The 12344-nt window shown below is 47.3% G+C and overlaps 1 protein-coding gene across 1 annotated transcript in view; it reads left to right on the top strand.

The window, feature by feature from the left end:
- LOC141052997 (uncharacterized) overlaps positions 1–12344 on the top strand; it is a 377438-nt gene that overhangs the window by 312216 nt on the left and 52878 nt on the right. The window lies entirely within an intron of this gene.

Raw genomic sequence — 12344 nt, 5'->3', positions numbered from 1 at the left:
ATACACACACCTCAAAACCAAGGATCTAGGTATTTATACCTTATGCCTTAACATTTCCAAGAGCACCCCTTACACACTGCCTCCTTAGATGACCTCACCTTTATTCCCACTCCACTTCACTGTCCCCTAATGCCCTTTCTCAACACTACCTACACATTCATGCTTTTCAACTCCTTACACCTTCACTCTATTCCTCTTTTCAACCTCTCACATGTTCACCGTATCACACCACAATACATACTCACTGGCCTCACATCATTATAGATCCATACACACCTTCACAAAGGATGTTTGACACTGTCCCCACCTTATGTATCACCTATCACTAGATTTTTGGTTTTATAATACTTTATAAAGTTTATTTATTGATTTTTGTTCTTTTATTGTATATATTGTAGTCATATCCCTGATGAAAGCTCGAGATGTAGAGCTGAAACGTTGGATTGTAACACCACCTTTTTTGGATTGTAACACCACCCTTTTTTTTCACAATCAATAAAATCACAACAATTAAAGACTGTCGTTGAGAAGACTTTACTTTCATGTTATTAGTGTGCCGGGGTTACTCCTATACTTTAGTCTTGTTTTTTCCCAGAGCACCTAAGTTGGGGTTTGAGCCTGTCATATCTACTTTATATAAGGCAGAACCTTGAGACCAGACATGGAATGTGCTAGCGAGCACCAGAAGACAGAGTAAGGAAAAGCAGGCAAATACAGGGAACATGAAAAGTACTACAAGGCTCAGAATAGCAAAGACCAGACATGGCGAAACAGGCAAGGCAGAGAACATAGGAAGTACTACATGGCAAAGCATGGCAAGGACAAGACATGGCGAAAACAGGCAAAGGCAAATAACAGGAAGGACTTCAAATCTAAGAATAACAAGGACAAACACAGCAAGAGACACAACACAAGACACGGCACGAGACGAGAGGCAGAATGCAAGCACAGAGCATGTGCAGAGAAGCACTACAGGGCAGAGTGCAGGGGCACAGAATACAGAGAGCGACCGAGCAGACCAAGCAGTCATGCAGGGAAGCAACACGATACTCAGGCCCCGACCATAGGAAGGGGCGGTCTGATATAGGGCATTAGCACCTGCACTTCCGGGTCAGGACCAGGAGGGGACTTTCGGTTCAGATCCTCCAGGATCATAGAGAGGATCACATGGTCGAGTCCTCCAAGACCATAGAGAGGAACACATGGTAGAGTCCTCCAGGACCACAGAGGGGATAGCTGGGTTAGACTGTGCTGGACCATAGGAAAGGTCACATGATCAGGGTCTCCAGGATCATAGAGAGGATCGCTGCAGGCAGAGCAGAGACGGCTGGTCACACAGCAACGGCGTGTAGCCATGAGGTAAAATACACATGCGCACTGGCAATGGCAGGAAGCCATGAGATGATGCGCGCGTGCACACTGCTCCAGGCATCTTGCAGCACAACAGTCACGAGGTGCGTGTGCATACTGCTCCAATGGATCTTGCAGCATAAGACATAACGGGCTTGATAGTTCAGTGCACGTGCACACTGCTCCAGGAGTCATGCGGCATGCCAGATATGGCGGGCATGATAGCTTGGTGCGCGTGCACACTGCTCCAGGGGTCATGCGACATAACAGACATGGCGGGCATGATAGTTCGGTGCGCGTGCACACTGCTCCAGGAGTCATGCGGCATGCCAGATATGGCGGGCATGATAGCTTGGTGCGCGTGCACACTGCTCCAGGGGTCATGCGACATAACAGACATGGCGGGCATGATAGTTCGGTGCGCGTGCACACTGCTCCAGGGGTCATGCGACATAACCGACATGGCGGGCATGAGTTTGCATGCGTTTGCGCATGCAGATGATACGCTGTGCACAGAAATACTAATGTGAACTTAGTCTAGGAAAAAGACGACTGAGGGGCGATCTAATAACCATGTATAAATATATAAGGGTACAATACAAATATCTCTCCGAGGATCTGTTTATACCAAGGAAGGTGCCGGTCACAAGGGGGCATTCTCTGCGTCTGGAGGAGAGAAGGTTTTTCCACCAACATAGAAGAGGATTCTTTACTGTTAGGGCAGTGAGAATCTGGAATTCCCTGCCTGAGGAGGTGGTGATGGCGAACTCAGCCGAGGGGTTCAAGAGAGGCCTGGATGTCTTCCTGGAGCGTAACAATGTTGTATCTTACAGTTATTAGGTTCTTTAGAAGAATGTAGTTCTGTGGATTTATTCTGATGGAATATAGGCTGAACTGGATGGACAAATGTCTTTTTTTTCGGCCTTGCTAACTACGTTACTATGTTAAAAAATTTTTTTTGCCATTTTCCGATACCTGTAGCGGCTCCATTCTTCGTGATCTGGGGCTAGGTGTGGGCTTATTTTTTGCGTGCTGAGCTGACGTTTTTATTATTACCATTTTCGTGCAGATATAATCTTTTGATCGCCCGTTGTTGCATTTTAATGCAATGTTACGGCCACAAAAAACATAATTCTGGAGTTTTGCCTTTTTTTCTTGTTACACTGTTTGCAATCGGGTTAATTCTGTTTTTATATTGATAGATCAGGTGATTCTGAACGCGGCAATACCAAATATGTGTATGTTTGATTTTTTTTATTGTTTTATTTTGAATGGGGGGGTGATTTGACTTTGTATTTTATTTTTATTTTTTTAACCCCTTAGTGACCAGGCCATATTTTTTAAATCTGACCAATGTCACTTGATGTGGTGATAACTCTGGAATGTTTCAACAAATCCAAGTGATTTTGAAATTGTTTTTTTTCGTGGTACATTACAATTTATGCTAATGGTAAATTTATGTTGATTTGTTTTGTGTTTATTTCTAAAAAAAAAATTAGAAATTAGACAAAAAAATGTAAACAAAATTTGCAATTTTCAAGCTTTGAATTATCCCTTTAATCCAGATAGTCATAATTCACAAAAACATTAATAAATTACATTTCCCTCATGTCTGATTTACATCAGCACCATTTGTAAAATGTTCTTTAATTCTGTCAGCCTTTTAGGAGGTTTAAAATTGTAGATGTAGTTTTTCATTTTTTTCAAGGAAACTTACATTTTTGATTTTGAGGGACCTATCCAGGTTTGAAGTGACTTTTGGGGTCCAATATATTGGAAAGCCTCAAAGTGATACTATTTTAAAAACGGCACCCCTTGACATATTGAAACCTGCTTCCAGGTAGTTTATTAACCCTTCATGTGCTTTTCAGGAATTAATACAAAGTGACTTGACAGTAATGAAAAAATGTGTTTTTACTACCTAAATGTTGCGAACTTCTGAACAGGTCTGTATCCGGCAGACTCTAAGGCCATTATTTGTTCATGAATTGCCATGGCAAACATTAGGACCACACAATCACGATCCCAGGTTGCCGATGGGGTTAAAGAGGAAGCCCCCCCACACTCTGTTAACCATTTATATGACGTAGCCACTATTGACAGCGGCATCTAAGGGGTTAAACAGATATGGATGGTGACAACACTGATCGTAGCTGATGCAGCAAGTTGTCAGCTGTAGTGTACAGCCGACAGCTACTGGATTGTCACCTGTATGGGGATGCTATTCTCTTATATCATAAAGGGGTTAGCATTTTTAAAAACTTTTTTTTCACTTTTTGCATGTTTCAATAGTCTCAATGGGAGACTAGAAGCTGCCATAACCCGATCAGCTCTGCTACGTACAGGCGATGATCAGATCGCCTGTATGTAGCAGAAATGGTCACTTGCTATGTGCGCGGAGCACTGGGCAGCGCTCATAGTAATCTGACAATGACAACCCTAGAGGACTGCTGGAGACCTCTGGTTGTCATGCCGACCCATCAGTGACCCCCGATCATGTGACGGGGCCACCGATGGGCTGGATTTCCAAAGCGCTTCCGATTAGCGCAAGTTAAATGCTCTTGTCAGGGATTGACAGCAGCATTTAACGAGTTAACGGTTGTGGGTGGATCACGATTCCACCCACGGCTGTTGTGGGCACATGTCAGCTATATATATCAGCTGACATGTGCCTGGAAAGGTGCAGGCTCAGCGCAGGAGTCGGCACCAAACAAGGTGACTCTGATGTGGGTGTACTATTACGCCCAACGTCGGAAAGGGGTTAAAAGGCGTATCGGCGGTAAGTAAGGGGTTAAAACCTGCATTATGTGTTTACATGTGTTATCTTTGTCTAATATTTAACTGTGTTTGGTGATCTGAAACATTTATATGTGACAAATATGCAACAGAATAGGAAATCAGGATGGGGACAAACACTTTTTCGCACAACTGTATGTCTGGCAAGAAGGAAGATTAATGAGCCTAAATATAAAAAGAAAAAATAGTCACAACAATCTAAAAGTCATTAAGTCTCCCATAAAAACTGATTGACATACACAAAGTTCTAGTGTGAACATGTGCCCTAATGGAGGTGACTATCGGGGTGGTGATCAGCAGCCGGACATTGTACTACTGCCCTGCTGCCGTACTGTTGTCACTGCTGGAGAAGTCACCGCGGCAGCGATGCTCTGATCAGTGAGATCAGGACTGCCGAGGTGACTGCTCCCAGTGGTGAGAACAGCTCGGAAGCCTGGGATTAGTAGTGCAAAGTCATGCTGCAGATCACCACCACGGTCACCAGAAGTCAGAGCTGCTGAGCTCTGCTATGTCAGCATAAGGCCGGAGTCACACTACAGCGAGATACGGCTGAGTCTCGCAGGTTAAAACCAAGCTCTGGCGCCGGCACTCGGGAGCGGAGCGTGCAGCCGCACAGCAATACATGGAGCTGCACGCTCCGCTCCGGAGTGCCGATGCCAGAGCTTGGTTTTAACCTGCGAGACTCCGCCGTATCTCGCTGTAGTGTGACTCCGGCCTAAGCCTCATTCACTCGTCCCTGCTTTACAGACATTTGAAAGAGGATCACACTGATAGCAGAGTCGTGTATCTAATCCCATCACGTGTGATACAGCCCACAGTGCCATGTATCTAATCCCATCATATGTGATACACTACACTGAGTCCTGTATCTAATCCCAACACATGATAGTTTGCATATCTAAGCCCAGTATGTAATACAGTCCGCCTATTGAGTCCCAGTGCGTGAAAAAATCTGTGTATCCAATACTGTCCATATGTCTAAGGCCATCCTCTATGATACCCTCCGCTGAGCCCTATATCTAATCCCATCATGTGTTTCACTCCACGTCTCTAACCCCAAAGTGTGATACGTTAAGCAGCACCAACTAACAGAATTGGGGCAGCCGGCCGGACTTTAAGTAAAAAAAAAAGTCCAGTAAGCAAAAAACAGATCCGATACAAATGAAAGAAAAACCGATAGCTGATTAACGGATCTGTTATCCACAGACATCAATGTTAAAAAAAAGTATTCTGCTAAAATCACTTATTTAAAAACGAACTAAAGAGTTGTGTGTGTATAAGTTCTTTGCCAACTGATTGCTGCTGGGTCTGTCCTGATCACTACTGGACATGTGAACATACCCCTAAGACAGAGCTGGGGCTGTAAGATCAAAACTGGATGTGCCAAGGGGGAAACCATAATATACACTCGGCTCCACTAAGTACAGTCATGGCCAAAAGTTTTGAGAATGACACAAATATTAATTTTTACAAAGTCTACTGCTTCATTTTTTCTAATGGCAATTTGCATATACTCCAGAATGTTATAAAGAGTGATCAGCTTAACAGCAATTACTTGCAAAGTCAATATTTGCCTAGAAAATGAACTTTATCCTCCAAAATACATTTCAACATCATTGCAGCCCTGCCTTAAAAGGACCAGCTAACATCGTTTCAGTGATTGCTCCATTAACACAGGTGTGGGTGTTGATGAGGACAGGGCTGGAGATCAATCTGTCATGATTAAGTAAGAATGACACCACTGGACACTTTAAAAGGAGGCTGGTGCTTGGCATCATTGTTTCTCTTCTGTTAACCGTGGTTATCTCTAAAGAAACACGTGCAGTCATCATTGCACTGCACAAAAATGGCCTAACAGGGAAGAGTATCGCAGCTAGAAAGATTGCACCTCAGTCAACAATCTATCGCATCATCAAGAACTTCAAGGAGAGAGGTTCCCTTGTTGCCAAAAAGGCTCCAGGGCGCCCAAGAAAGACCAGCAAGCGCCAGGACCGTCTCTTAAAAGTGTTTCAGCTGCGGGATCGGGCTACCAGCAGTGCAGAGCTTGCTCAGGAATGGCAGCAGGCAGGTGTGAGTGCATCTGCACGCACTGTGAGGCGGAGACTCTTGGAGCAAGGCCTGGTCTCAAGGAGGGCAGCAAAGAAGCCACTTCTCTCCAGAAAAAACATCATGGACAGACTGATATTCTGCAAGAGGTACAGGGAGTGGACTGCTGAGGACTGGGGTAAAGTCATTTTCTCTGATGAATCCCCTTTTCGATTGTTTGGGACATCTGGAAAATGGCTTATTCGGAGAAGACCAGGTGAGCGCTACCACCAGTCTTGTCTCATGCCAACTGTCAAGCATCCTGAAACCATTCATGTGTGGGGTTGCTTCTCAGCCAAGGGAATGGGCTCTCTCTCAGTCTTGCCTAAAAATACAGCCATGAATAAAGATTGATACCTGAATGTCCTCCAAGAGCAACTTCTCCCAACCGTCCAAGAGCAGTTTGGTGATCAACAATGCCTTTTTCAACATGATGGAGCACCTTGCCATAAAGCAAAGGTGATAACTAAATGGCTCAGGGAACAAAACATAGAGATTTTGGGACCATGGCCTGGAAACTCCCCAGATCTTAATCCCATTGAGAACTTGTGGTCAATCATCAAGAGACGGGTGGACAAACAAAAACCTTCAAATTCAGACAAAATAAAAGCATTGATTTTGCAAGAATGGACTGCTATCAGTCAGGATTTGATCCAGAAGATGATTGAGAGCATGCCAGGGAGAATTGCTGAGGTCCTGAAGAAGAAGGGTCAACACTGCAAATATTGACTTGCTGCATTAACTCATTCTAACTGTCAATATAACCTTTTGTTACTCATAATATGATTGCAATTATATTTCTGTATGTGATAAAAACATCTGACAAAAACACTTTAAAAACCAGAGGCCAGCAGATCATGTGAAAATATAATATTTGTGTCATTCTCTAAACTTTTGGCCATGACTGTACACACACGGCTCCGCTCCGTACACCTCGTACACACGCGGCTTCGCTCCGTACACCTCGTACACACGCGGCTCCGCTCCGTACACCTCGTACACACGCGGCTCCGCTCCGTACACCTCGTACACACGCGGCTCCGCTCCGTACACCTCGTACACACGCGGCTCCGCTCCGTACACACGCGGCTCTGCTCCGTACACCTCGTACACACGCGGCTCTGCTCCGTACACCTCGTACACACGCGGCTCTGCTCCGTACACCTCGTACACACGCGGCTCCGCTCCGTACACCTCGTACACACGCGGCTCCGCTCCGTACACCTCGTACACACGCGGCTCCGCTCCGTACACCTCGTACACACGCGGCTCCGCTCCGTACACCTCGTACACACGCGGCTCCGCTCCGTACACCTCGTACACACGCGGCTCCGCTCCGTACACCTCGTACACACGCGGCTCCGCTCCGTACACCTCGCACACGCGGCTCCGCTCCGTACACCTCGTACACACGCGGCTCCGCTCCGTACACCTCGTACACACGCGGCTCCGCTCCGCACACCTCGTACACACGCGGCTCCGCTCCGTACACCTCGTACACGCGGCTCTGCTCCGTACACCTCGTACACACGCGGCTCCGCTCCGTACACCTCATACACACACGGCTCCGCTCCGTACACCTCGTACACACACGGCTCCGCTCCGTACACCTCGTACACACGCGGCTCCGCTCCGTACACCTCGTACACACGCGGCTCCGCTCCGTACACCTCGTACACACGCGGCTCCGCTCCGTACACCTCGCACACGCGGCTCCGCTCCGTACACCTCGTACACACGCGGCTCCGCTCCGTACACCTCGTACACACGCGGCTCCGCTCCGTACACCTCGTACACACGCGGCTCCGCTCCGCACACCTCGTACACGCGGCTCCGCTCCGTACACCTCGTACACACGCGGCTCCGCTCCGCACACCTCGTACACACGCGGCTCCGCTCCGCACACCTCGTACACACGCGGCTCCGCTCCGTACACCTCGTACACGCGGCTCCGCTCCGTACACCTCGTACACACGCGGCTCCGCTCCGCACACCTCGTACACACGCGGCTCCGCTCCGTACACCTCGTACACGCGGCTCTGCTCCGTACACCTCGTACACACGCGGCTCCGCTCCGTACACCTCCTACACACACGGCTCCGCTCCGTACACCTCGTACACACACGGCTCCGCTCCGTACACCTCGTACACACGCGGCTCCGCTCCGTACACCTCGTACACACACGGCTCCGCTCTGTACACCTCATACACACGGGGCTCTGCTACATCCACCCTGTAAACCCCTCCTGACCCCACACAGAAACTTCCCCTCATCCAGCACCATGACAACCAGCACAGCAGAGTCCTGCATACACTGAGGCCCCTGATCATGTGACCCCTGACTCCTCCCCTCCTGTGACCTCATCCCAGGTCCTGTGCACACAGAGCAGCCATATATGTGGAGTGCGGCTCTGCAGGTGGAGGTAGGTGCTGGAGATTCCCCATTACTGGGCACAGGGGGCAGTAACCCCTTCACTGCTGAGCACAGGGGGCAGTAACCCCTTCAGTGCTGAGATTGTTATGGTGCTTTTCCTGTGATAGATCCCTATGAATCAAAAGTATAATGTTCTCCCAGTACCACCATCCCCTCCCACACACAGTATAATGTTCCCCCAGTACCGCCATCCCCCCACACACAGTATAATGTTCCCCCAGTACCGCCATCCCCTCACACACAGTATAATGTTCCCCCAGTACCGCCATCCCCCCACACACAGTATAATGTTCCCCCAGTACCGCCATCCCCCCACACACAGCATAATGTTCCCCCAGTACCGCCATCCCCCCACACACAGTATAATGTTCCCCCAGTACCACCATCTCCCCACACACAGTATAATGTTCCCACAGTACCGCCATCCCCTCACACACAGTATAATGTTCCCCCAGTACCGCCATCCCCCCACACACAGCATAATGTTCCCCCAGTACCGCCATCCCCCCCACACACAGCATAATGTTCCCACAGTACCGCCATCCCCTCACACACAGTATAATGTTCCCACAATACCGCCATCCCCCCACACACAGTATAATGTTCCCCCAGTACCGCCATCCCCCCACACACAGTACAATGTTCCCCCAGTACCGCCATCCCCCCACACACAGCATAATGTTCCCCCAGTACCGCCATCCCCCCCACACACAGCATAATGTTCCCCCAGTACCGCCATCCCCTCACACACAGTATAATGTTCCCACAATACCGCCATCCCCCCACACACAGTATAATGTTCCCCCAGTACCGCCATCCCCCCACACACAGTATAATGTTCCCCCAGTACCGCCATCCCCTCACACACAGTATAATGTTCCCCCAGTACCGCCATCCCCCCACACACAGTATAATGTTCCCCCAGTACCGCCATCCCCCCACACACAGCATAATGTTCCCCCAGTACCGCCATCCCCCCACACACAGTATAATGTTCCCCCAGTACCACCATCTCCCCACACACAGTATAATGTTCCCACAGTACCGCCATCCCCTCACACACAGTATAATGTTCCCCCAGTACCGCCATCCCCCCACACACAGCATAATGTTCCCCCAGTACCGCCATCCCCCCCACACACAGCATAATGTTCCCACAGTACCGCCATCCCCTCACACACAGTATAATGTTCCCACAATACCGCCATCCCCCCACACACAGTATAATGTTCCCCCAGTACCGCCATCCCCCCACACACAGTATAATGTTCCCCCAGTATCGCCATCCCCCCCACACACATTATGATAGTACAAGTTGCCCCCCACAATATGTCACCACCCTCCTAATAAATAAACCCTCCCTTCCCCCACTCCTGGTGCAGATACAGATGACCCCGGGACACAGCACCGACCTCCTGGATCAGGTTCCCAGGTCTGGAGATGTTTCCCCGGGCCGGTGCTATAGATGTATGAGGGGCTGTTATCTGCGGTGTGAGCTGTACATGGAATGGAGACATTCTGGGGACAGATTATCCCAGAAGTAGAACTTCTTCTCTTTAGTGAATGGAGCTGGATTTTACCTTGTTTTCTCTTTATACTTTAATGACCTTGTTCTCGGACCCCATTGTTAGGCCCCTGCTGTCATGGCGATATATTGGGAGGTGTCTATGGGGAACACAGGACTCTCCCTCTCTGTGCCCCAGATATAATGGAGGAGGCTCTCTGCCTCGGTCTTTCTGCCTCAGATACAATAATGGATGTCGTCTGTTACCTCAGATATATAGAAGATGTCTTCTCTCTGTCCTCATCAAGAATGGAGAATGTTCTTTCTCTTTTGCTAAAACTGTGATATATATTTTTATTTTTAAGCTTTTTTTCCACAACTCTCATTAGTGAGATCACACAACATACAAGCCTCTGATTGCTCCGGTGATGCCCTGTACTACTGTAGTGCGGGGTATTATCCCTGCCTGTCAGTGTGATACTAATGGCCCCATACACATGAGATAACTGTTGGCCATACAATCATTCTGCTGATTTCTATTTCTCCCGACTCCCCACACACAACTGTTCTACTCGGCCAGGCTTTCCTGTGATCTCTATAACATGTCTACCATTTGGCATATAAGGTGCACCATGTGTCTCATGCTTCTTGTATGGTGTTTTACAAGCGTTGTTGGTGCCAATTGTATTTGTAACTTTTTAGCACCTGTTTATTTCTGGTGTTTATTATGTAACTTAGGGAAACATAGTGAGAAAATCCCAGAATAACACAACGTATCTAGAAAAAAAAAAAAAACACTGTACATAGTCTGGCATCAAATAAAGTGGGGAAAAAAGTATTTGATCTCTTGCTGATTTTGTAAGTTTGCCCACTGACAGACATGAACAGTCTATAATTTTAAGGATAGGTTAATTTTACCATTTGAGAGATAAAATATCAAAAATTTAAATACATTGTATAAATTATATAAATTTATTTGCATTTTGCAGTGAGAAGTATTTGATCCCTCTGGCAAACAAGAGTTGATAGTTGGTGGCAAAACCCTTGTTGGCAGGCACAGCAGTCAGGCGTTTTTTGTAGCTGATGATGAGGTTTGCGCACATGTCAGGAGGAATTTTGGGAAGGAGGTTGTCACTCAGGATTTCACAGTACATGGCTCCTTCAATTCTCCCATTAATGCTGTGAAGTAGTTCTGTGCCCTTAGCATAGAAGCACCCCCAAAACAATGTTTCCACCTCCGTGCTTGACAGTGGGGATGGTGTTCTTTGGGTCATAGGCAGCATTTCTCATCCTCCAAAAACGGCGAGTTAACGCCAAAGAGCTGAATTTTTGTCTCATCTGACCACAGCACCTTCTCCTAATCACTCACAAAATCATCCAGGTGTTCATTGGCAAACTTCAGACAGGCCTGCACATGTGCCTTCTTCAGCATGGGGACCTTGCGGGCACTGGAAGATTTTAAACCTTTATGGCGTAATGTGTTACCAATGGTTTTCTTGGTGACTGTGGTCCTAGCTGCCTTGAGATCATTAACAAGTTCCCCCCATGTAGTTTTAGGCTGTTCTCTCACTTTCCTCATGATAAAGGCTACCCCACAAGGTGAGATTTTGCATGGTGGCCTCAGATCGATGTCGACTGACAGTCATTTTGTATTTCTTCCATTTTCTTACTATTAAGATAAGATAAGATAATCCTTTAATCGTCCCACCATGGGGAAATTCAGACACTATTGCACCAACAGTTGTCTCCTTCTCACCCAGCATCTTACGTATGGTTTTGTAGCCCATTCCAGCTTTGGGCAGGTCTATGATCTTGTCCCTGATATCCTTATAAAGCTCTTTGGTCTTGCCCATGTTGTAGAGGATAGAGTATGACTGATTGAGTCTGTGGACAGGAGTCTTTTAGAAAGGTGACTATGTAAGACAGCTGTTTTCAATGCAGGTAACAAGTTGATTAGGCGCCTCAAAATGGTCTGTAGGAGCCAGAACTCTTAGGCTATGTGCACACGTATTCATAAACCATAACTACCATTAGTAAATGGCAGAAAAAGAGGAAAAAAGCATGATCATAAAATTTCTTCAAAATTTATTATTTACTCAAATAAAACAAGGGAATATGCACAAAATGCCATGATAATACACAGACCAGAAACCATATCAGAAAATATGACAGGAA

The sequence above is a fragment of the Dendrobates tinctorius genome, unplaced genomic scaffold (assembly GCF_039654945.1).
Source record: "Dendrobates tinctorius isolate UK_male_01 unplaced genomic scaffold, ASM3965494v1 ptg000164l, whole genome shotgun sequence".
NCBI lineage: Eukaryota > Metazoa > Chordata > Amphibia > Anura > Dendrobatidae > Dendrobates > Dendrobates tinctorius.
The sequence above is the reverse complement of the archived record's forward strand: the minus strand, read 5'-3'. Positions and strand labels throughout refer to the sequence as shown.